Source organism: Rhinatrema bivittatum, chromosome 5, assembly GCF_901001135.1.
Source record: "Rhinatrema bivittatum chromosome 5, aRhiBiv1.1, whole genome shotgun sequence".
In the NCBI taxonomy this organism is placed as follows: Eukaryota; Metazoa; Chordata; class Amphibia; order Gymnophiona; family Rhinatrematidae; genus Rhinatrema; species Rhinatrema bivittatum.
The window spans coordinates 282,648,823-282,674,899 of record NC_042619.1 but is presented as its reverse complement, the minus strand read 5'-3'; the positions used below and the strand labels follow the sequence as shown (position 1 = coordinate 282,674,899).

The 26,077-nt window shown below is 47.0% G+C and overlaps 1 protein-coding gene across 1 annotated transcript in view; it reads right to left on the bottom strand.

The window, feature by feature from the left end:
- Positions 1–26,077, bottom strand: part of LOC115092434 (disintegrin and metalloproteinase domain-containing protein 18-like) — a 354,651-nt gene that overhangs the window by 306,922 nt on the left and 21,652 nt on the right. The gene's annotated exons all lie outside the window — the stretch shown is intronic.

Here is a 26,077-nt window from a genome sequence, read left to right as displayed (position 1 = left end):
GGGAATACCTCCTTTCCTGGGAGAGTTATGGCCCCGAAGAAAACTTGTGGGAACCAGCTCAAAACTTCCTGGATAAACCCCTCCTGCATTTTCATCAGCCCATCCAGGCAAACCCAGACCTCCAAGGGGGGGGGGGGTTACTGTTACATGTGCCGTCCGTGGCAGACCCATGGAACGGCCCCCTCACCTCTCTGCAGTAACTCCAGTGCCTGGTTCCTTGTCCCTGGCTGCCAGCGTACATGAGATCTGCATTTCATTTCAGATAAAAGCATTGTGAGTGGATCTGAGATCGCTGGGAAAAATGAAGCAAAATATTTCCACTTTTCTGATTTCCTCTCAAAACAAATATGTCAATTGATGGAAGTCCCCATTGACTGAACAAACTGTCGGCAGTTGATTGATGCAGAGACCATTTACATTTATGTGGGTGAAATATTCTGCTTGGGCGATCTGCTAACGTACTGGAGATCCCTGAAACATAGGCTGCTTGCAGGACAGATTGATGTTTGCATGCCAATTTCCATATGCTTATTACCTCTTGGCAGAGGTTCCATGACTCTGTGCCACCTTGTTTGTTCATGTAGAACATGTCTATCCGATTATTGGTTTAAATGATAAATCTCTTCCCTAGAGAAGATGTGTGAAAGCTGTCAAAGCATATCTGACAGTTCGCAGTTGCAGGAGGTTGATCTGAAATTGTCATTCCACTAATGACCAAGTTCCTTGAGTTTGAAAGGGCCTGATGTTTTGTGGAGGCATCTGTCGCTAATACTTCTTAGTGAGGAAGCAAACGAAATGGTTCCCCCTCTTGAAAGATGAAGGGTTAGCCACCAGTGAAACTACTGTTTCACTTCCTGCGAGAAATCCACAGAGGCCCCACTGTAGGAGTTGCATATAAAGGTGGGTTAGTAAAATAACATAAACTGCCATGGGCATTTGTCAAAGAACACACTAGAATTTTGCAGCTGTTGCCTGATATACTTTCAGCAGTTAGTTCACAAGGGTCCTGAGAGTATTCTCCTGTTCTGGCAGGATGAAAGCTCTCTTTTGCAGTCTTTCTATGCAACTATGAAATTGAAATTCTGGGAGGGAATTCTGCAGAGAGGTGAGAACACCTTCCCAGGAAGTTGCCATCACTAGCCAGTCATCTAGGTAAAGGAAGACCCAGTTGCCCTGACGATGAAGGTGTGCTGCTACTATACCTAGGCAATTGGTAAAGGCCCTCTGTGCCGCTGATAGTCCAAAGGGGAGTACTCTGTACTGGTAATGAGAAGAGTCCACCACAAAGTGTAGATAGAGCCAGTGTGAGGCATGGGTGGGAATATAAGCATAAACATCCTTCAAATCTAGGGCATACATTCACTACCCCTTCTAGATGAAGGTGAGAATTGTGTGAAATGAGTTCATTTTGAATTTTTTCCAGAGCAGATTCTTTTTCAGGCTTCTTAAATCCAGGATGGACCTCAATCCCCTGGTATTCTTGAGTATAAGGAAGTAGAGGGAATAGAACCCCTGGCCATGTTTATAGGGTGGAACAGGTTCTATTGCTTATTGACTGAGGAGCGGCTCCATCTCCAGGCAGAGTTGCGCTGAGTGACATGGATCCATATTGAAGGTTGAGCAATGAGGAAGTGTGGGAAGTCGGAAGAAACATAAGCAGTATTCAGACTCCACAATTTTGAGAATCCAGAGGTCTCTGTAATCTTATGCCGTTCCTCTGAATAGAGCTGAATTCTCCCCACTACCAGAGAGGATGATTGTCGGGTTTGAAGGCTAGTCAAAAACTTGGTCCAGATTTGGGCTGGACTTGTCTCGCATTTGGTTGGCGGCATTCGCAATGCAGATTTAAAGTAAGAAGTTACTACTGCTATGGAAGCAGAAGTGGGAACTAGTAACTCTGAATTTGCAGGAAGGGGCATTTCTGGAAACATTCTTTTAAGTGCATAGTAGGGGTACTGTGACATGGACTGTGGCTCTGAGCCTTTTCAGATGGACTGGATTGCCATATATTGCACCTTAATTTGAGCAACGTTTCTCTGAGTTTGTCTCCAAACAGGTGTTCTCTCAGTCAAGGGGCATCTGCTAACTTATCATGGACATCATCTCACAAGCTACTGGCTCTCAACCAAGTCATCCGACATGCTCCAATGGAAAATGAAGAGCAAGCTGTCGTATGGAATACTTAATTAATTTATCATATAAGATGGCATAGGCACTTCTGCACCTAGAAACAGTTGTGGGTATGCAGAGCTGCTATCACCTTGTGGGAATCCATGCCAGGTTTTCCCCTCTTGTTTACTAGTTTAATGGTTGATTCTTTTATACTAATGCCTCAGATAGCAATCTTCAGCTTAAACAGGATTATTGCACATTTGTTCACCTTGTACTTTCAGAAGTTAACAGTCCAAAATAGGCTACAACAGGTCCAGTAACTGATTTACCTTTTAGGCAACAGTTTTTCCTACCAGTTATAGATGCTTTCTGTTTTGATTACTGGCTTCTCCTCAGCCAGGCTTTCTTGTCTGGGCTTGGGTATTAAGTTAGCTGGATCCCTGGACTCCTTACTTCAGGACTCTTCAGCTTCTCCCCATCTGCTCTGGCTGCCACACTTCCTGCTTTCTCCCAGTCTAGTTTAAGCTGTAAAGCAGGGGTTGCCAACTCTAATCTTCAAGAACCACAAACAGGCCTGGTTATCAGGATATTCATAATGAACTTGCATGTGACATATTTACATACAATAGAGGTAATGCATGCAAATCTTGAGGATCAGAGTTGGCCACTCCTGGTGTAGAGTTTCCCCAATGAGTCAACAGGTTCCTATTTAAGGTAGACCTAACTCATTCATGTTAAGGGTGTCTCTCTTTACCCCTTTATCCCTTACATATTCTCCCCCTCAGCTCCACATTCTAACACAGTGCACTTGCCTTTTATTACTTTTCACCCCCCAAAAATCCCTCTTTTAGAAACTTATCCAATGGACATTCGTGGAAGGGCTTTGTAAGTGGCTGACTTATCTCTCTTCCTTCTATTTACCCTATGCCATCTGGGCCAACTATGTGTCTTTCCTCAGGCTTTTTAAAGGTTCATCAATCCCGGTCTGTCTTTCTTATTCTTACTGTTAGGCATAGAGGCTATGTTATTGTCAGCTGCTTCTCCCACCATTATCTTCCTCTCTATTTGTGGATTTGTAACCCTTTTTCTTCTTCTATCTTCATTTTCAATTTTGGCTTACTCTCAGCTGGCTTCCACTTTATCAACATTTCTGGTGCCCTTACTGGTACCAGTATCTCAATTTCATCCTCTAACAGAGACTTTCTGTCGGAGTCTTCTTGTCTAGGTACTGTTTTCCCTGGTGATGTAGGTAAAGCCTAGAGCCCTTCTTCATGTGCTTTGGCCTCATCTACACTCTCCAACTCACCCTGTATTTGCCTATTCATTCTCTATAACCTTTTGTGATTCTCTGTATCCTTCACCACCTCTTGCCTCAGAGACTGACTTCTGGCCTCATTTTCTCTGACTGTCTGCACACAGTCCTGTCTATCAGAGAAGCCTTTGAAGATTTAGCTTTTTTCAGCTTACCTTTGGACATTTTGTTACTGCTCATTTCTGCAGTGAGCTAATGTTCAGCCTCTAAGTTTATCATCTGAATGTCTTTGCCTTGCTAAAAGCCACACTGCCTCTCCTAGTCAACTGTAGGTACAGATTTTCTCTAGTGCTTACTTTTGACAACACCACTGTTATTTTCTGTAGTTCTTCCATAAGCTGTTTTACTCTCCCTTCCACTCTACTTCAAGTTCCCTCATCTGTTTTAACAACATTCTTCCTCATTCAGCTTCTCTTGAGTCTGCAGATCTCCCTCCGCTTGGATTTTCATAGCCAGCATATCCACTTCCAGGTGTAGCTTGACATCCTCTGTGGTGTGGAATTCAGACTTCAAGCTCTCCAGCTGATTCCTCATCCCTTGGATTTGAGCTTCATGAGTCTTGGCTTCTTTTTCAATAGCCTTCTTTAAGTCTGCCACTTCCTGTTCATACTTTGCCCACAGCTCCTGCTCAACTGCTTCAGTATCCAGAGCACTTTTTAGTTCTAACTTCATGGCCTCCAACTCTTTTGCTAACTGGTCAGCCCTTTGTAGAGGGATGAAGAAAAGAGGATTTATATTCAGACAACAACCAGCAAGGACTGAATTGCACAGTCTGGGTAAACAAATAAGTGTGGGAGTAGCTTGCTTATTGCGGTGGTTACTATCCCTAACAAATTAAGCCTGATACTTAACTTTGAATGCATGCCCAGCACAGCCTACTGCTTCAATGGCAGGGGGAATGAAGAAATAGGATTTACATCCAGACAACATCTAACAAGGCATTGATCTGAGCAGTATGAGTATACAAACATCGGGGTAATTTGCATGATACGACAGTTACTACCCTCAAACATTAAGCCTTATACTTCACTTTGATGCATCTCCAACACTGCTCTCTGCATCAATGACGGGGGTGGAAGGAAATTAGAATCAAAAAGTTACCAATAAGGGCCCTGAACTCAGTGGTCGGAGTAACAGATAAGTATGAGAAAATAAGTGTGAAAGCTTGCTGGGCAGTCTGGATGGGCCTATTGGTCTTCTTCTGCCATCATTTCTATGTTTCTATGTTTCTTAAGCCTGCTCACTCTCCTGAAGCTTAGCTTAAGGCTCCTTCATAATCACTTTGGCTTTCTTCCATTCCTCAGCCACCTCTTTCCACTTCACCTCAGGGTCACGATGCATTTGGTGGTCCTCCTGTAACTCATCCTGGAGTTGTGCCATTTCTTTTCCGATTACCGTATGAGTGTTATGGAAATCTAGTAATAACCAACTTAATTGCTACTGCAGTCCCATCTCATGTAGGAGTGGAAGAGTAGTATGGTGATTAGAGCAGTGGTTGCAAATCAGATAAGCCTGGGTTCAAATTCTGTTGCCACTCCCTTGGGCAAGTCATTTCACCTTCCACTTCCTCAGGAGCCCAGAAGTCACCGCAAGCGATCCAGGGATTGACGTTCATAGCCCCAGCTTCCAGAGGCCCCGTCCCCTTTGAAGTAGAGGAGGACCGGAAGGTTCATCTGCATACTGCTCCCAGCCTCCCCCAGGAGAGGAGTCCAGAAGTCACCGCAAGCGATCCAGGGATTGTCGTCCATAGCCCCAGCTTCCAGAGGCCCCGCCCCCTTTGCAGTAGAGGAGGACAGGAAGGCTCATCTGCATACTGCTCCCAGCATCCCCTGGGAGAGGAGTCCAGAAGTCACCGCAAGCGATCCAGGGATTGACGTCCATAGCCCCAGCTTCCAGAGGCCCCACCCCCTTTGCAGTAGAGCGGTAACGGTGGTGGGGCCACTTGGCAACAGTGATCATAACATGATCAAATTTAAACTAATAACTGGAAGGGGGACAATAAGTAAATCTGCAGCTCTAACACTAAACTTTCAAAAGGGAAACTTTGACAAAATGAGGAAAATAGTTAGAAAAACAACTGAAAGGTGCAGCTGCAAAGGTTAAAAGTGTTCAACAGACATGGACATTGTTTAAAAATACAATCCTAGAGGTACAGTCCATATGTATTCCATGCATTAAGAAAGGTGGAAGGAAGGCAAAATGATTACCGTCATGGTTAAAAGGTGAGGTGAAAGAGGCTATTTTAGCCAAAAAAATATCCTTCAAAAATTGGAAGAAGGATCCATCTTAAGAAAATAGGATAAAACATAAGCATTGTCAAATTAAGTGTAAAACATTGATAAGACAGGCAAAGAAAGAATTTGAAATGAAGTTGGCCACAGAGGCAAAAACTCATAATAAAAACTTTTTAAAATATATCCAAAGCAAGAAACCTGTGAGGGAGTCGGTTGGACCATTAGATGACCGAGGGGTTAAAGGGGATCTTAGGGAAGATAAGGCCATTGCAGAAAAACTAAATGATTTCTTTGTATCCGTGTTTACTAATGAGGATGTTGGGGAGATACCAGTTCCGGAGATGGTATTCAGGGGTGATGAGTCAGACGAACTGAACAAAATCACTGTGAAACTGGAAGATGTAGTAGGCCAGACTGACAAACTAAAGAGTAGCAAATCACCTGGACCGGATGGTATGCATCCTAGGGTTCTGAAGGAACAAAAAATTGAAATTTCTGATCTATTAGTTAAAATTTGTAACCTATCATTAAAATCATCCATTGTACCTGAAGACTGGAGGGTGGCCAATGTAACCCCAATATTTAAAAAAGGCTCCAGGGGTGATCCGGGTAACTATAGACCAGTGAGCCTAACTTCAGGAAAAAAAGTGGAAACTATCCTCAAGATCAAAATCGTAGAGCATATAGAAAGACATGATTTAATGGAACACAGTCAACACAGATTTACTCAAGGGAAGTCTTGCCTAACAAATCTGCTTCATTTTTTTGAAGGGGTTAATAAACATGTGGATAAAGGTGAACCGGTAGATATAGTGTATTTGGATTTTCAGAAGGCATTTGACAAAGTCCCTCATGAGAGGCTTCTACGAAAACTAAAAAGTCATGGGATAGGAGGTGATGTCCTTTCATGGATTACAAACTGGTTAAAAGACAGGAAACAGAGAGTAGGATTAAATGGTCAATTTTCTCAGTGGAAAAGGGTAAACAGTGGAGTGCCTCAGGGATCTGTACTTGGACCGGTGCTTTTCAATATATATATATAAACGATCTGGAAAGGAATACGACAAGTGAGGTTATCAAATTTGCGGATGATACAAAATTATTCAGAGTAGTTAAATCACAAGCAGACTGTGATACATTACAGGAGGACCTTGCAAGACTGGAAGATTGGGCATTGAAATGGCAGATGAAATTTAATGTGGACAAATGCAAGGTGTTGCATATAGGGAAAAATAACCCTTGCTGTAGTTACACGATGTTAGGTTCTATATTAGGAGCTATCACAAAGGAAAAAGATCTAGGCATCATAGTGGATAAAACTTTAAAATCGTCGGCTCAGTGTGCTGCAGCAGTCAAAAAAGCAAACAGAATGTTAGGAATTATTATGAAGGGAATGGTTAATAGAACGTAAAATGTCATAATGCCTCTATATTGCTCCATGGTGAGACCACACCTTGAATGCTGTGTACAATTCTGGTCGCCGCATCTCAAGGTGGTACAGAGAAGGGCAACCAAAATGATAAAGGGGATGGAACAGCTCCCCTATGAGGAAAGGCTGAAGAGGTTAGGGCTGTTCAGCTTGGAGAAGACACGGCTGAGGGGGGATATGATAGAGGTCTTTAAGATCATGAGAGGTCTTGAACGAGTAGATGTGACTCGGTTATTTACACTTTCAAATAATAGGACTAGGGGGCATTCCATGAAGTTAGCAAGTAGCACATTTAAGAATAATCGGAGAAAATTCTTTTTCACTCAACGCACAATAAAGCTCTGGAATTTGTTGCCAGAGGATGTGGTTAGTGCAGTTAGTGTAGCTGGGTTCAAAAAAGGTTTGGATAAGTTCTTGGAGGAGAAGTCCATTAACGGCTATTAATCAAGTTTACTTAGGGAATAGCCACTGCTATTAATTGCATCAGTATTCACTATGCACCAACTAACCTCTTTCCCTTTGTGAAATAATTCTACAACACCCACTGATTCAAGGGAAAACCTTGCTCGGTGGTTTTTTGTACGGTGGCTATGTTCAAGGATAACCACTTTTTAGTTATCCCTCTCACTAGCCCCATATATTGCTCTTTATTATTCACACTTTATATTCATCTTTTTTTCTTTTTGCTTTTTACTTATAATATCCTTTCTCCCTGGCTGCTTATCCGACCCACTCATCTTTTTTTATTGTCATATACTTATCTAGGCTGCCGCCCTCATAACTTCCTATGGGTTCGGATTTGCCTGCCCGACATTGGCCATGTTTCGGCACTGCGTGCCTGCTTCAGGGACTGCGGGAGAGAAATCTACTGTGTCCGGTCTGGATTCACAGTGTAAACGTATCTTAAACAAATAAAATCAAAATGTAATGCTTTTACAACCAACTTTCAGCATAAATACAATAGCGGGAATTATTGGAATCAGAGGGCGGCATTGCAAATACAAAATAATAAATAAAAAATAAAAATAAGAACAAAAACTAAGATCTGCATAGGGAGCACAATAACCGGATTTATGCATGGACATTGGATAGCGGGTGAATGTGGAGTAGGTACTGGTAACAATTGAGATCGATTATATGAACCTGAGGCAGCATCGGTCTGGGGAGGACAGGGAGTCGTTGGCCCGCAGTGGGTTTAAAAACAGGTAGAATAGATAGAGGCGCTGGAGTCATGTACTGAAGACGTCGCTTACTTTAAACACGCAGTATAAGAGAAAAAGTAAGTATTAAATACTTTAGAGGTGGTAGAAATTGTATTTATGCTGAAAGTTGGTTGTAAAAGCATTACATTTTGATTTTATTTGTTTAAGATACGTTTACACTGTGAACCCGGACCGGACACAGTAGATTTCTCTCCCGCAGTCCCTGAAGCAGGCACGCAGTGCCGAAACATGGCCAATGTCGGGCAGGCGAATCCGAGCCCATAGGAAGTTATGAGGGCGGCAGCCTAGATAAGTATATGAGAATAAAAACGGATGAGTGGGTCGGATAAGCAGCCAGGGAGAAGGGATATTATAAGTAAAAAGCAAAAAGAAAAAAAGGAAAAAGAAAAAAAGATGAATACAAAGTGTGAATAATAAAGAGCAATATACAGGGCTAGTGAGAGGGATAACTAAAAAGTGGTTATCCTTGAACATAGCCTCCGTACAAAAAAAACACCGAGCAAGGTTTTCCCTTGAATCAGTGGGTGTTGTAGAATTAATTGCATCAGTAGCATGGGATCTTCTTAGTGTTTGGATAATTGCTAGGTTCTTGTGGCCTGGTTTGGCCTCTGTTGAAAACAGGATGCTGGGCTTGATAGACCCTTGGTCTGACCCAGCATGGCAATTTCTTATGTTCTTAGGATTGTGAGCCCTTTGAGGACAGAGAAATACCTATGGTACCTGAATGTAATCTGCTTTAAAATACCTGAAAAAGCATAATATAAATTAAAATGTAATTACTGTAAATTACATTTTTCAACAAGCTCAGGGATTCCTTTAACTGCAGTTCCACCTCTCTATATGGATATGTTTCTGCCAGTTGGTGGATAAGGGTCTCCCTTTCAGATTCCATTGCTTCAGTTTTTTCCTTCAGCTCTGTCCTAAAGGTTTGCCCTATATTTGAAGCTTGATTAATTGGGAATACCCTATTATTTGCCCTAACTTTCTTTTCCTTCTTTCATCCCTTTGGATCTAGATCTCTTTGTGTTTTCAGAATGTTATCTTTCTCTCTCTCTTCTCTAACGTTACCCTTTTGTTCAATACCTGTGGAATCTTACTCTGGTATACTGTCAATGTCCCATTCTTTCTGTTTGGTGATAGTAACACCCTGTTTTTGTGGTTATGCCCATCGGGCTATCTAGAAAACAATCCCAGGCAGTTTCTGTCCATGTAGTCCCCTCCTATGTGTCCTTGTGCTCACTATGTGGCTCTACTTTCTCCTGGGAATCTGCTAAAAAAACAACACACTACCCAGGAATTGAACCACCAGAAAGGAGAGAATGAGAAGGAACAACCTATTCCCTTTTCATCTTATCCTGGCTACTGAGACCCATTCCTGGTTTCTGAGTTCTCTTGTCCATACCAACACAGTAGGAAGGCCTTCTGAAGCACCTCCTTAGGATCATTCTCCCCACCAGGTGCACAGAAGGAGACACCTGTAACCTCACTACTTGTTTGCAGAGATATGTAAGGGACCTAAGAACATAAGATTTGCCATTCTGAGTCAGAAAAAAGATCAATCAAGCCCAGTATCCTGTTTCCAACAGTAGCCACTCAAGGTCACAAGTACCCGTCTCACAATCTAAGTATGTACCTGAGGTAATGGAGAGTGAAGTGACTTGCCCAAGGTTACAAGAAGCAGCAGTGGGATTTGAACCCTCACTTCCCTGGTTTGCAGCCTGCTGCTCTAATCATTCATATCACCCCTTCAGCCATTTCTTCTCCAAGCTGAAGAATCCTAACCTCTTTAACCTTTCAGGTACATTAGAAGTAAAAAGCCTGTGAGGAAGTCAGCAAGAGAGATGATCACGAGGTAAAAGGGGCACCCAGGGATGAAAAAGCCAGGGCAAAAATGAATTTTTTGCTTCTGTCTTCACTGAGGAAGATGTAAGAGAGATACCTATATATAAATAAGTAAAAAGAGGTACCAAATACAACTTAGTTATCAAAATCCTTTTTAAATTTAGGATTGGAGCACTACTCTCATGTGCCACAATAATTTTGTTGTCTCTTGCCTGTAATGAACTTCAAATAACTCAGAAACCACATGGTTGTCAAATCATTTACCAGATCAATTTTTGTAATTTTTATGCAAAAACGTGTGTGGCCAGACCCTGCAGTCCGGCACCAGATGTCCCTAGGTCCTGCTAAATATTTCAACTCCTATGAACTTTTTATCCCCCTTGCCCTCCTCCCTCCTTGGAGAGCTGGGATTGGATGCTCGTCTTTATAACTCAGCCATTTTGTGATTCAGAGTGTGGTTAATTCAGGTCAGACAGATGTCTGGTCTCTTCCTCCTGGTGAGGCCTCCCTGTCTCATCAGGCTTTTGTTTTTTAATTGACCTATTCTGTGCACTCCCTGCCAGAGGGTCCATCTATTGTTAGTTTCAGTAAGGAAACATTTTGCCGGAATCCTTTGGGACTCTCGTTCCAGGACTGAAGACCAGCGAGTCCATTCACTTCTTGAATTTGGCAAGTATCGATGACAGCAGAACACAAGTAGTGGAAGGGTTTTGAGTAAGGAAGGATTTCTCTTTTATTGTGAGGAGGATTGTTCCCACCCCTTCTCACTGGTAACCAAGCTGTTGTTACAGATTTTCGATCCTATGACTTTTCAACCCGAGGAGTCACCATTTAAAACATCTAAAGGAAACAGTAAGATCCGGAGACCCCTATCTAGATCTCCATCTATATGGGTCCAGGTACGCAGGTAGGACTGATTTTCTGTGGTAAAAGGGGACCCCTGTTATAGGAATCCTGGTAGGTTGCTGGGAGAGCTTTTCTGCACATTTACATCACCATGGGAAGCTCTTTTCAGACAGACTGCTGAAGTAAAGAACCCAGCGTTCTTTACTTCTACCCAGTGTGAACATCCATGACTGCAACAAATTCCTCTGTAACTTCATATTTGTGGATAAAATCGATTCTAATTTGGACTTTTAACCAATCAGTAAAAATTATGATTTAATACCCAATGCCTGGTCCTGCCTGTTCCAGCAACTCCAGGGGATGTTGCAGCTACTAACCAAAAGGATTATCACACCACTGTCTGGGCCATAAACAAAAGTTTCTCCCCATAAAAAGAATCCACCTCTGGGATAGAGAGTGAAAGACATGGGAGGAGTGCTGGCGGGAGCAGCCCCTAAAGATAAATAAATACATTTTTGTGTCCTTGGAGTTAACACTGCACTAAGAGTTACACATGAAAGCATGGGAAAAAATACTACTTAATCAAAATTCATACTTAACTTGGAAAAGCAAATCTGCTTACCGTAAACAGTGTTTCCATAGATAGTAGGATGAATTAGCCATGTTGTCTCGGAGCGTCTCGCGACCGGTCAGTAGGCGGAGTTTTCTCAGTAGAGTACAGAGTTTTGAACTCTGTACGGCTGCGCAATGAGCTTCCCGCGCGATTGCCCTGTTTCATCAGTCTCTTGTAGCCAAGCAAGATGTACGTGGAAACGTTTTGGTAGAATTTGTAGACTGTCTAGGGAAGTGGGAAGGGATCACATGGCTAATTCATCCTGCTATCTACGGAAACACCATTTACGGTAAGCAAAATTGCTTTTTCGCATCGATAGCAGGGCTGAATTAGCCATACTGTCTGGGAGTCCCAAGCTCCCGGGCTGTGTCCATATAATGGAGCCAATTTTAAATTTTAAGCGCGCGGGGTACATTTGTGCTCGCTACCCGGTGCACACAAATGTACACCCAATTTTATAACATGCGTGTGCTGCCGCGCGCACATTATAAAATCCGGGGTCGGCGCGTGCAAGGGGGTGCACACTTGTGCACCTTTTGCATGCTGAGCCCAAGGGGAGCCCGATGGCTTTCCCCGTTCCCCCCAAGGCTGTTCCGAAATCGGAGCGGTCTCGGAGGGAAATTTTCTACCGCTCCCCCCAACCTTCCCCTCCCTTCCCCTATCTAAACCACCCTCCAGCCCTAACTAAATCCCCCCCCCCCAACCTTTGTTGCAGAAGTTACGCGTGCCTAACTTTTTGCCACAGAGAACAACCGTCAAACACAAGCTTTTTGCTCCATTTACCCGCACAAACTTCGTCATGCTCCAAATGCTTTTCTCATCCCATGGACAGAGGGCTTGCTATACGCTTACCCTCCATTCCGCTAATATCAAGGATGATTCAAAAATAAATCTGAGACACGGCGGATATGATCCGCACAGCGGATATGATCCGCATAGCTGGCCAGCTGCTGGCGCACCATCCCCTGGCACAGGCTGCTGTGCCGGAGGACTCGGGACCGCCCCGGGATCGCCACGCCCCCGGACTGCCCATTTTTCAAAGCCCCGGGACATATGCGCGTATCTTATGCGCATACTCTTTGAAAATCTACCCCAATATGTTTTATGAGTTGAGGACACTACCCTTCAATAAAGGTAGACAGTCTTATTCAGCATTTAGGGTTGACAGAACTGCCGAACCCAGAGCTGTATCGGAAGATGCTTGCTGTTCGATACAGTAGTGAGATGTAAAGGTATGAAGAGAAGACCAAGTTACCGCTTTGCAGATGTCCAGCAGCGGAACCCTTTTTAAATGCACAACCGGTGCTCCTGTTGCGAATATCTGGTGTGCTTTAGGTTTGACACTCAAAACAAAAGTACGTTTATTGTAGCAGAATTCAATGCATTGGGACAACCAACTAGCAATGGTTCTTTTGGATACAGGCTGGTTTGGATTATTAGGGTTAAAGGAGAGGAACAATTGAGATGGTCTTCCTTGAGATTGAGTCCTTTGTTTGTAATAAGCTAATGCTCTTTTACAGTCTAAAAAGTGCAGAAGCTTGTCTCTGTCATTATGATGAGGTTTAAGTTTGAAGATGGCAATGTAATTGACTGATTTATGTGGAAAGCTGACACTGCTTTAGGAAGAAAAGTAGGATGAGGCCGAAGAGTGACTTTATCATGATAAAATTCTAAATAAGAAGAATAGTGAACCAAGGCTTTTAGCTCACTTACTCTCTGTGCTGATGTGACGTCCAACAGAAATACCGTTTTCCATGTTAGGTATTTTATGTGGCATGAATCTAATGGCTCGAAAAGAGGCAGCATTAGTTGTTCAAGTACTATATTGAGATTCTATGGTATATGTGGTTTTGACACCGCTGGCCTTAGACGCAGCATGCCTCGCATGAATCTGGAGATTTACGGATGGTTGGAAATGGGAAGTCCATTATGAGAATGGTGGAAAGCTGCAATAGCGCTAACATGCACACGAACTGAAGCCAGTGCTAAACCAGCAAGGTAAAGTGTATGAAGATATTCTAGGAGTTGCATGGCTGTTGATGAGAAAGGGTCTAGCCTTCGTGGTTTGCACCATTCTGTGTAACGATGCCACGTTCCTGCATAGTTACGTCTAGTTGAAGGTTTCCTAGAAGTAATGAGAATGTCTTCAAGTTGAGCTGGCAGTCCCAGGTGGTTTAATAATTGCCTTTCAACCTCCAAGCTGTCAGGTGGAGGGAATGATGCATTGGATGAAGGAGGGACCCCCTTTCCTGAGTCAACAGACGTGGATGGTTCTCCAGTGGAATTGGTGGGTGAATGGATAGTCGCATGAGATACGGATACCAGGGCTGCCTTGGTCATGCTGGAGCTATGCGGATCATATCCGCTGTGTCTCAGATATATTTTTGAATCGTCCTTGATATTAGCGGAATGGGAGAGTAAGCATATAGCAAGCCCTCTGTCCATGGGATGAGAAAAGCATCTGGAGCATGACGAAGTTTGCGCGGGTAAATGGAGCAAAAAGCTTGTGTTTGACGGTTGTTCTCTGTGGCAAAGAGATCTATTATTGGGTTGCCCCAGCATTGAAAGATTCTGGTTGCTACTTCCCAATTCAAAGTCCATTCGTGTCGTTGAAAAATTCTGCTGAGGCGATCCGCCGTGACGTTGTCTAAACCTGGAAGGTAAGTGGCTTGCATCGAAACTTCGTTTGCTATTGCCCTCATCAGTATTTGAAGTGTTTCTCGACAGAGGATCCATGAACCTGACCCTCCTTCCTTGTTTATGTAGAACATGGCAACTTGGTTGTCAGTGTATACCATGAGATGCTTGCCCCTAACTTGAGGGGAGAAGGTTTGAAGAGCTTTCCAAATGGCTCGAAGTTCCAGAAGGTTGATCTGGTGTGTGCTCTCCTGTGCAGACCAGAGACCTTGAGTCTTTAGGTTGCTCAGATGAACTCCCCAGCCCCTTCTGGATGCATCCGTCATGAGTGTGAGATGATGGAGAGGTAATTGGAAAGGTACTCCCGAGGTCAAGTTGTTGGTGTTTTTCCACCATCGAATGTCGGTGTGAATTTCAGTGGTAAGTTGTATCCTGGCTGAGAGGGGTTGAAAGTATTGAGATCATTGATTCTTTAGTCCCCATTGTAGGCGGCGCATATGTAGTCTCGTGTAGGGAACCACATGGATAGCTGCCGCCATATGACCCAGTAGCTGGAGGACCTGATGTGCCGATGTATGTGATCGGTTGCATAGACGTCGAGCTAGTGAGGACAGAGTTTGAATCCTGTCCTGTGGGAGGTTTGCTCTCTGTTGTGTTGTATCGATGAGCACTCCAAGGAACTGTAGTGTTTGGGTCGGTTGTAGGTTGGACATTTCGTAATTGATTATGAAGCCCAATGTCTGAAGACAGTTGATTGTTTGGAACGTGTGAGTTCGTAGAGTAGCCTGATTCGAGGCTACTAAAAGCCAGTTGTCCAGATAAGGAAAAATCTGGATCGACAGTTGTCTGAGGTGAGCCACCACCACCACTAAACATTTTGTGAACGCTCTTGGGGCTGAAGACAGGCCAAAGGGTAGAACCTTGTATTGATAGTGGCTGCTCTGAGCTTGAAAGCAAAGGTATTGCCAGAAAGAAGGGTGCATCCTTCAAGTCTATGGAACATAGCCAGTCGGGTTATAGGAAGGAAAGAATAGTCTTGAGAGATGTCATCTTGAATTTTTCTTTTTGAATGTGTTTGTTGAGATTCCGTAAGTCTAAGATGGGTCGAAGACCTCCAGACTTTTCTGGAATGAGAAAATAATGGGAGTAGAATCCCTGATTTTCCCATGACATTGGAATTCTTTGAATGGATTTCTGGCTTTGTAGATTTTGTAACTGTTCTTGAAGGTACAGTGAGTGGGTTGATGTATTTCGGGGGGAGGAAATATGAGGGAGACATGGGAGTGTTACAAAATGTATTTGGTAGCCCTCCCTTATGATGTTCAGTACCCAACCATCCGAAGTAATCACCTCCCAATTGGCATAAAATAGTTGAAGGCGACCTCCTATGTATGGTGGTGGAGGTGGCTCGGGATAGCTCAAAAAGATGAAGTCTGTTTTTGTGGAGGTGCTGGTGTTTGCTTTTGTGGTCTTTGTTGACTAGGTCATCCACGGGACTGATGAGTCTGAGGTTGGTATCTTTGGTGGGAATAATTCTGCAATCGATAGGTATTGTATGGCTTAAAGGGTGCCCTTGAGAAGGACTTCTTCCTGAACAAAGGGTAAAACTTTCTGGACGAGGTATGGGGGTCCGTTGGAGATGAAAGTGACAGTACATCGGTACTCTGTTCTTTAAGAAGAGTAACGGTTTCCCCAAACATTTCACCAAAAAGATTGTCTCTTAGACACAGTACTTACCGTGAACGTCCTTTCTAATTGCGCTCGTTCTCAACCAAGCCATTCATCTTGCTGCTCTAGCCATAGCCAAAGACCTTGCGGAAGACTCAAAGGACTCATATACAGACCGAAGTAGATGGCGAAGCCCTTCTTCCATGTCTGTAAATGGTTGTGGTAGGGTATTATCAGAGGCTAAACATAAGGGACATAATCTCTGAAGACATTCAAATAAATACTGGATTACGTAAAACTGATGGTGTTGAATTTTTGTTGCTAACATGGAAGAATAGTATACATTATGGCCGAAGTTGTCCATAGACTTATGGTCTTTCCCTGGTGGGAAATTGGCATGACGTTTTGACCTTTTTGCCTTTGATAGTGCAGATTCCACTATTATTGAGTTGTGTGGTAGCTGTGTGGAATCATAAATTGTGGAATTACGCATACGGTACTTTAAATCCGTTTTCCTCAATGTGGCTGCGGTGGTAAAAGGTTTCTCCCACATTTTACGAAGAACTGTATCCAACATTGTATGTGGTGGTAGAGCTGTTGGTTCTAGAGGCATTTCGAATATTTTCAGTATTCCTAAAACCTCCGACCTAGGATCAGAGATCTTTCCCGTCTTGATATTTAAAAGAGAACCTACTTTCTCGATGAACTTTACGTAGGACAAGTCTTCGGGAGGTGAATAAGGTTCTGGGAGACCTTCTGGAGGATTAGATGGGAATCCTGTAGATGAACCAGGCGACGATGTCCATGGTGAGTCTGGAGTGTCTGGTCAATCTGGGATTGGAGATGGTGCTGACGGCTGAGACGGAAGGAGCGGAGTTGGTGATGCAGATGGTGAAGACTGAGAAGACGCAAGTAGAGGTTGAGGATGTGCCGTGTTCAGATCTTGGAAAAAAGTATTTAATGCCTGTGAAATCTGTAACATCGCTTTAGATGCGAGAGGTTGTGAAGGTCCTGGAAATGGACCTGGTCCTGAAGGCATTGCTGCTATGAGCGCGTCTTGAGGAGGCAGGCCTGACTTATGGAGAAGTCGAGGGGATTGTGGTCTACTAAGAGAAGATCCATCAGAATTAGAACCCTCGCTAGAGGTGTCGTAGTCATGGACAGAGACTAGTTCCACATGCTGGTCAAAATCTGTCTCACTAGGTTTTGAAGATGTTATATGCTTAGTTTTTTGTGACTTTTTAGGATATTCCTGACTTAGCAGTGTAGACTGTATCAAGACTGGTGTCAAGTGCATCGGAATTCGAGGTTGAATCGATAGCTTTGCACGTTTTGAGTCCTGATGCGCTGATCCATGCGCAGATGCGTCGTGCACGCCGCTGTGCGCCAATGCGTCGTGCGCATAGCTGTGCGCCGATGCTTTGGGTGCAGATTTGTGCACCGATCAGTTATGCGCCGGGCTATGCGCCAATGCGCCGTGTGCGCAACCCTGCGCCGACGCGCTGTTCTTCAATTACTTCGGCCAATTTCATTTTTTGTGTCCTGACTTTTTCGGTGTCGAGGAGCGGGAGCGAGTGGGTTCAGTGAAATGAAACCCAAGCGGCTCATGAGGGGATTTTTGTGAAAGAGGAGTTGCGGCCTCAACTCCCTTCACTGGCTCTGGTGGTATGACTGACCTGGCCAAGGCACCCTCTAGTGAAGCAGACCTCTTAGACAGTGTCTTCTTCGGTCTCTTCGATGGTCCCGGCGAAGACTGTGTGGAGGATATCTTTAAACGCGCGATTTTCTCTGTGCTTTTCCTTTGGGCCCGGGGGGACATACGACCACAGACCCGGCATGAGACTTTGTTGTGTTCCAGTCCCAGGCATATGTAGCAGTAATTATGTCCATCTGTAATGGACATAATTTTACCGCATTAATAGTACTTAAATCCTGATGGCTTAGGCACCATTACTGCTCAGAAGAAAAGAAGAAAACAAAAAAATTTGAGAAAAAATATCTTCAGAGACGAGGAGGAGAAAAACCCCACGTGCAGACTGCTCGCAGAAAAAAAGAGTACTAAATGAGAAACCTCCGCCTACTGACCGGTGCCGATATGCTCCCAGACAGCATGGCTAATTCAGCCCTGCTATCAAAGGGAAAAACTCGTGATGAAAATTCTCTAGCTTCTAAAATTGAAACTTCAGCTGCTCACAGGAATACTTTTGATGTCTTATCTAATAGACCCTCAGCCGTTCACAGAGATGCTTAGATTTTCCCTTCTAATGGATACAAGCCAGAAAAGCTATTCAAAAGTGATGATTCAGCAGAACAAACATCAGTGTACCTGTAAGATGTAATAGGGCAAATTTGCAAACAAAAGAGTAGCAAATCACCTGGACCAGATGCTGAAAGAAATGAAAAATGAAATTGCAGACCTGCTATTAGTGATTTGTAAACTATTATTAAAATTGTCTGTGGTACCTGAAGACTGGAGGGATGCCAATGTACCACCAATTTTTAAAAAAGAATCAAAGAGTGATCCAGTAAACTACAGGTTTGGATATGTTCCTAGAGAAAAAATCCACAAACTACTATTACGGTAATTAATGTTGAGATTACTTACCTGATAATCTCCTTTTCCTTAGTGTATGCAGATGGACTCAAAACAAGTGGGATATAGTGTGCTCGTGCTAGCAGTTGGAGACGGATCGGACGTCAGCACGGGTACATATACCCCCACAGGAAGTGTAGCAATTCAGTAATCTTCCTTGCAAAAGCTTTTATGGATATATGTGTGACTGACCGATCGTTTAAATGAACAGGATTACCCTGACCAATTGATGGTAGCTGGAGACCGCCAGTGTTCTTAACTGGAAGGCGTCGACACCCGGCAGGGTGGAAGCCCTATATAAGCAAACATGGCTTACCGTGAGTCGGCGAATCCCCATGTATACCGGCAGCCAGGCGGGATGCTGAGTCCATCTGCATACACTAAGGAAAAGGAGATTATCAGATAAGTAATCTCAACATTTCCTAGCGTGTAGCAGATGGACTCAAAACAAGTGGGATGTACAAAAGCTACTCCCGGACTGGGCGGGAGGCTGCCCGAGGTCCATTTAGGATTGCCCTCGCAAATGCTGTGTCCTCCCTGGCCTGAACGTCCAGACGGTAGAATCTGGAGAAGGTATGGAGGGAGGACCACGTCGCCGCTTTACATATCTCTGCAGGCGACAGCATCCTAGTTTCTGCCCAAGAGGCTGCTTGCGCTCTGGTAGCATGAGCCTTGACCTGTAGAGGAGGTGGTTTTCCCGCCTCTATGTAGGCCGCCTTGATAACTTCTTTGATCCAGCGGGCGATGGTTGGCCGTGAGGCCGCTTCTCCTTGCTTCTTCCCGCTGTGAAGGACGAACAGATGGTCCGTCTTTCGTACTGCTTCTGACATTTCCAAGTATCTGGCCAGTATTCTGCCGATGTCGAGATGACGCAGTATTCGACCTTCTTCTGACTTCTTCAAACCTTCCGTGGTTGGCAAGGATATGGTTTGGTTGAGGTGAAATTGGGAGACTACTTTGGGTAAGAAGGAAGGAACCGTGCGAAGATGGATAGCCTCTGGAGTGATTCTGAGGAATGGATCACGGCAGGACAGTGCTTGTAGCTCTGAGATGCGGCGTGAGGAACATACAGCCAGCAAGAACACCATCTTCAAAGTCAACAAACAGAGAGACAGGCCTCGAAGGGGTCTGAAGGCGGATCCCGCTAGAAATTCCAACACTAGGTTGAGGTTCCACAGGGGCACCGGCCACTTCAGCGGCGGGCAAATGTGTTTGACTCCTTTCAGGAAACGTGAAACGTCTGGGTGTGTGGCGATGCTGTTGCTGTCACTCCAGGGACCGCAGCAGGATAGCGCTGCCACTTGAACTTTGATGGAACTGAGGGACAGACCCTTCTGAAGTCCATCTTGCAGGAAATCCAAAATGATAGGGATCTTAGCAGCATGTGGATTGGTGCCGTGAGGTTCGCACCAGGCTTCAAATACTCTCCAGATCCTAATATATGTTAGTGATGTGGAGAACTTGCGTGCTCGGAGGAGGGTATCTATTACCGGCCCCGAGTATACTCGTTTCTTCAATCTAGCCCTCTCAAGGGCCAGACCATAAGAGAGAATTGAGCTGGATCCTCGTGGAGGATGGGACCTTGCCGCAGCAGGTCCCTGTGTGGAGGCAGGGGTAGTGGATTCCCTGCCAGTAGTCTTCTCATGTCTGCGTACCAGGGTCTTCTTGGCCAGTCCGGTGCCACTAGAAGAACTAGGCCTCTGTGCCGCTGAATCTTGTGTATAATGGCGCCCAGCAGGGGCCATGGAGGAAAGGCATATAGCAGGATCCCCTGAGGCCATGGCTGTACCAGGGCATCGATCCCCTGGGATAGAGGATCCCGCCTGCGGCTGAAATAACTGGGTACTTGAGCGTTGGACCTGTCCGCTAGTAGGTCCATGCCCGACGTCCCCCACCGATCCACAATCATCTGGAAAGCTGAGGGCGACAGCTGCCATTCCCCTGGATGTAGGCTTTCTCTGCTGAGGAAGTCTGCCGCGGCGTTGTCCTTCCCGGCGATGTGGACGGCGGATATGTCCTGGAGATTTGCTTCCGCCCAAGTCATCAGGGGGGGCTATTTCTAAGGATACCTGTTGGCTTCTGGTTCCGCCCTGTCGGTTGATGTATGCCACCGTGGTGGCATTGTCTGACATCACTCTGACCGCTCTGTTGCGAAGTCTGTGAGCAAATCGCAGGCACGCTAGCCTGACTGCCCATGCCTCTAGTCGGTTGATGTTCCACCCCGACTCTTCTCTGTTCCACCGCCCTTGGGCGGTGAGTTCTTCGGAATGTGCTCCCCATCCATTCAGGCTGGCATCCGCAGTGAGCAGGGTCCAGGTTGGGGAGGACATTCTTGACCCCCGGGTCATGTGGCCGGGCTGCAACCACCACCGTATCTGATTCCGCACTCTGGTTGGTAGAGGTAGGTGTGTGGTGTAGTTCTGTGATCGTGGGCTTCACCGAGATAGGAGGGCGCGTTGTAATGGTCTCATATGAGCCCGCGCCCATGGTATCACTTCCAGAGTGGATGCCATAAGGCCGAGGACCTGTAAGTAATCCCAAGCTGTGGGCCGGGTGGCGCTCAGCAGGGCTTTTAGACGATTCGGGAGCTTTGATCTTCTCTTGGAGGTCAGGCTGACCCTGTCTTCCTGGGTGTCAAATCGGACTCCTAGGTATTCCAGCGACTGAGAAGGCTCTAGGGAACTCTTGTTCAAGTTTACAACCCATCCTAGGCTTTCCAGAAGAGCTATAACTCTGTTGGTTGCCTGGCGGCTCTCCTCTGGTGACTTCGCCCGGATCAGCCAATCGTCCAGGTAGGGATGGACGAGGATTCTCTCCTTCCTGAGGGACGCTGCCACTACTATTATGACCTTGGTAAAGGTCCGCAGCGCGGTGGCTAACCCGAAGGGTAAAGCTCGAACTGGAAGTGGTGGTCCAGGACCTTGAAGCGTAAATAGCGCTGATGATCCCGATGGATTGGGATATGCAGGTAGGCTTCCGACAGATCTAGGGATGTGAGAAACTCCCCTGGCTGTACTGAATTTTTGACATACCTCAGAGTTTCCATGCGAAAGCTGGGGACCCGTAGGTATCAGTTGACTGACTTGAGGTCCAGGACGGGTCGGAAAGTGCCCTCCTTCTTGGGCACGATGAAATAAATGGAATAATGCCCAGAATCCATCTCCCTTGCAGGCACTGGGATTATGGCCTTTAGGGACAGGAGCCTCCGCAAAGTGACTTCTAGGGCCGTCCTCTTGATGGGCGAACAAGGAGATTCCACAAACCTGTCCGGTGGAAGCCGAAGAAAATCCAGGCAATACCCCTCTCGGATGATGGCGAGGACCCACTGATCAGAGGTAATCTCGACCCACCTTTGGTACAAGAGGGACAGCCTGCCCCCTATGGCCACGACCCCCGGATGGGTCAGCTGATTGTCATTGTGGGGTACGGCCGGGACCCGAACCCGAGCCGGTTCCCCTCTTGTTGTGCTTAGGCCGAAAGGACTGGTTCCTGGCCTGTGAACAAGGTGCTTGGTAGCGAGTCCTGTAAGGGTTGAAGCGCTGAGAGTTTCTTCCTCTGGATGGTCTGGGGAAGGGGCGCTGGTTCCTCCTTGACCGGTCTTCTGGTAGACGGGGTACTGGAGAGGCGCCCTATTTATTGGCCAGTTTCTCAAGGTCACTGCCGAACAGGAGGGATCCCTCAAAGGGCATTCTCGTGAGGCGCGTCTTGGAGGAGGAGATAGCCGACCAATTACGTAGCCAGAGCTATCTCCTGGCCGCCACTGAGGATGACACTCCCTTGGCTGCCGTACGGACTAGGTCGGAGGCTGCATCATGAGGAATGAGAGAGCTGATTCCATTTCTTCTCCCGGGGTGTTGCTCCTAGCCTGTGATAAACAGGAACGTGTCACCACGGTGCAGCAGGTCGCAATCTGTAGGGACATGGCTGCCACCTCAAAGGCTTGTTTCAGAATTGTGTCCATGCGCCGGTCATGTGTATCCTTGAGGGCCGTACCCCTCTCCACCGGAATGGTGGTGCGCTTCACAATTGCGCTAACCATGGCGTCTACCTGGGGGCACGCCAGCTTCTCCTTGGTTGCCGGGTCTAAGGGATACATGCCAGCCAAGGCCTGACCCCCTTTGAATGAGGCCTCCGGCGTATTCCATTCCAGATCGATTAACTGCTGAGCTACTTGTAGGAGGGGAAAATGGTGAGACGTTTGGCGCAGGCCCTCCAACAGGGGGTTCATTCTCGGTTCCTCTGGGGCATCATGGCCCGGAAGAGCCAGTTCCGACAGGCATTGAGAGATCAGGCCTGGGAGATCCCCTCTCAAGAAGAAGCGCCTCATGGTCCGATATGGTTCAACCCCCAAGGGAAGTTCTCCCTCCTCGGGGGACTCGTCATCTTCCTCAGGGCAATCTGAATCCCCATAAGTGGGGGTCCCGGGTGGCGCATGGCCGTGCCTAGGCCTTGAGGGTCCAGGGACCGGGTCATCCGGTTTGTATGGACCCGCTCGGGGAGCAGCCTGCATTGAGACAAAGGCATGAATCCCCTTGAATAATTCCACCCAGGAGAGCGAAGCAGGATCTGGTCTGAGGGGTACCAGGTCCCTCGGGGTCCCCGGCTGCTCACTACTGTCGGCTAGGTCCGGGGTGTTCCCTGAGGAACTGGCAAGTACGCTGGGCTGTGACGGGTCCTGGCCTGGAACTCACAAGGCCTCTTCACATTGGGCACATAGGGAGTCTGCTTCCTCGCTCTGTGTGGCTCTGAGGTTGCATGCTGAGCAGAGGCTCATGCCTGATGTTGGAGGGGCCAGCTCCGCTGATGCCTGGGCTCTCTTACGCTCCATGTGCGTCTAGGAACGGACGCTTATCAGCGGGCGCCTATAAATGTGCGCGTAACAGCGTGCGCCTAACGCCGTGCGCTTAACAGCGTGCGCCTAACGCCGTGCACATAACAGCGTGCGCCTAACAGCGTGCGCCTAACGCCGTGCGTGTAACAGCGTGCGCCTAACGGGCGGCTAACAAACCAGGCAGAAAAATGGCGACCTCCGTGGCGGATTGCCACCTAGGCAGACTCTGCAAAGCCTCACTTCCTCGGAGACCAAGTAAAGATGTATGCCTTACCTTGTCTTCGGCGCTTCCCGGTTGCGACCCGGGCGGTCTCCGGCTGCGGGGGGAGAGGATAAGTACCGTCACCGCCGCGCTCGAGGAAGTGCACCCGCTGCCTCTGGGCCGCACCCGAACTTGTCTCGCTCGGGGGCCAAGTCCACGCCGGGACCGAGGCTGCCTCTATGCCGCGCCCGAGCCCTTCTCACTCGGGGGCTAGGTCCCTGCCACGAGCCGGCCACCGGACCGAGGCACTTACCTCCGAGGGACCACGGAAATCGCCTCGGGAAACTCAACTGGGGGAGGGACCGACTGGTATCACCACAGGAGTGCGGGGCTCGTCTTCAGGTAGGATTCTTCTATGAATTTAGTCGTGTAGAATTTGGAAACACGCTCAGCGAGCGTGAGGGAGCTCCAAACTGCTTTGGAGACGGAAATTACTGAATTGCTACACTTCCTGTGGGGGTATATGTACCCGTGCTGACGTCAGATCCGTCTCCAACTGCTAGCACGAGCACACTATATCCCACTTGTTTTGAGTCCATCTGCTACATGCTAGGAAATAAGCAGCTTGTGATTTATCTAATGTCTGGGTACTTGCCAGGTACTTGTGATTTGGATTGGCCACTGTTGGAAACAGGATACTGGGCCTGATGGACCCTTGGACTGACCCAGTATGGCATTACTTATGTTCTTATGTACAGACTGTTGCGCTGGAGGTGGATCCTTGGCCTGGCACAGGTTAGGTATGCCCCCTGAGGTTTCCCAGAGGGCACCTGCGCCAGGAGGAAGAGCACACGAGGGGATAGAGGCTAGCTGGAGCTTCACCAATAACAGTCTGGGGTTTCCGCAGTTTGAGCCCTTGGGTATCCGGACTGCCTGGGCTTAGGTGGGCTTCGAAGGATCTCCCGGAGAGGTAGCAGAGGGGTGTGCCCACCAAGAGGAGGAGGGGAGGAAGTTAGAGCAGTGGACTATGAACCAGGAGACCAGGGTTCAAGTCCCGCTGTCGCTCCTTGTGACCTTGGGCAAGTCACTTTACCCTTCATTGCCTCAAGTACAAAAACTTAGATTGTAAGCCCTCTGGGGATAGAGAAATACCTACAGTACCTGAATGTAAACCAGTGTGATATCTCAATTGAGATCGAATGTCAGTATATAAAAAAAAAAAGAGCAAGGGTGGACAGCTGCTGGAGAACAGCTGGGCTAGACTGGAACAGAGGTTACCGGAGACCATTGGAACGGAGCAGGAACTGAAGGTCCTCTGGTCAGGATAGGCAGGGCATATTGGTCTAGCTGGTAGAAGGCCACAGATGACGTCAGAGCAGGCAGGCCTGGTAGCCATGGGAATAGCAAAGAGAGTGTCCATATGGAGCGCAAGGGTCAAAGCCAGGGTATCCGTCCGAGGGTGGTCAGCCAAACCAAGGGTCAGTTCCAGAAGGCATGGTCAGAACAAGCAGAGGTCAGTTCCAGGCAGCAGTCCAAGACGAGGTCAGAGGCAAGCAGAGGTCAGTTCCAGGCAGCAGTCCAATCATAGACAGAGGCAAGCCGAGGTCAGTACAGAGTATCAGTCCGAAGGGTACTACCTGGGAAGCAGAAAAGGAACGAATCCTGGAGCATAGAAGGACCACAGGAGCATGGGAATGCAGGAGCACAGGAAGACACAGGGACACAAGAGCACTGGAATGATGCAGGAACACAGGACAGCAACTAGCTTCTCAAGGGTGAGACGACCCGTTTGCCAAGGCAAGGTTCTGGGGACAGGACCTCGCTTTAAATAGGGAAGTCAAGTGTCGTCATTTGGGTGCGCCGTGGAGGGAGTTCCCTTCGCGGATCCTTTAAAAGGCCATGGGATCCGTGTGCATGCGCCTAGGAGCATGGTCTTGGCTCGGGAGGACGGTGAGGCCCTGCAGGGCCGTCGGGGAGGTAGAAGGCTCGGAGGAGGCAGACCTGTCGGAGCGTGAGCAAGTTGAGCAGGGCCATCAGCGGGAGGGCTGTGGACGGGACGCACAATAGTACCCCCCCTTCTAGGCCTCCCCCTTACCGGTTGTGGTTTCTCAGGGTATTGGCGATCGAATGTCCGTAGAAGATTTTTGTCGAGGATGTGGTGGGAGGGCTCCCATGAGTTCTTCACTGGTCCAAAGCCCTCCCACGCCAAGAGGTACTCCCAGCATCCTCTACGGCGTCAGACATTCAGAATCTCCCGAACCTGAAGGGTGTTCTCTGATTCCGCCGAGACTTGCGAAGGCAGAGGTCTTCAAAATGGCTAGGAAAGAACCAGCGGCTTAAGTAACGACATGTGAAAGGTGTTGTGGATTCCGAGGTTCAGAGGCAGTTTTAGTTGATAGGTGACTGCTCCCACCCATCGTATGACAGGAAACGGCCCTATGTATTTAGGGGCCAAACGTTGCGAAGGTAATTGGAGGCGGATATGCCATGTACTGAGCCAGGCCTTCTGCCCAGGAAGGAAAACTGGAGCGGACT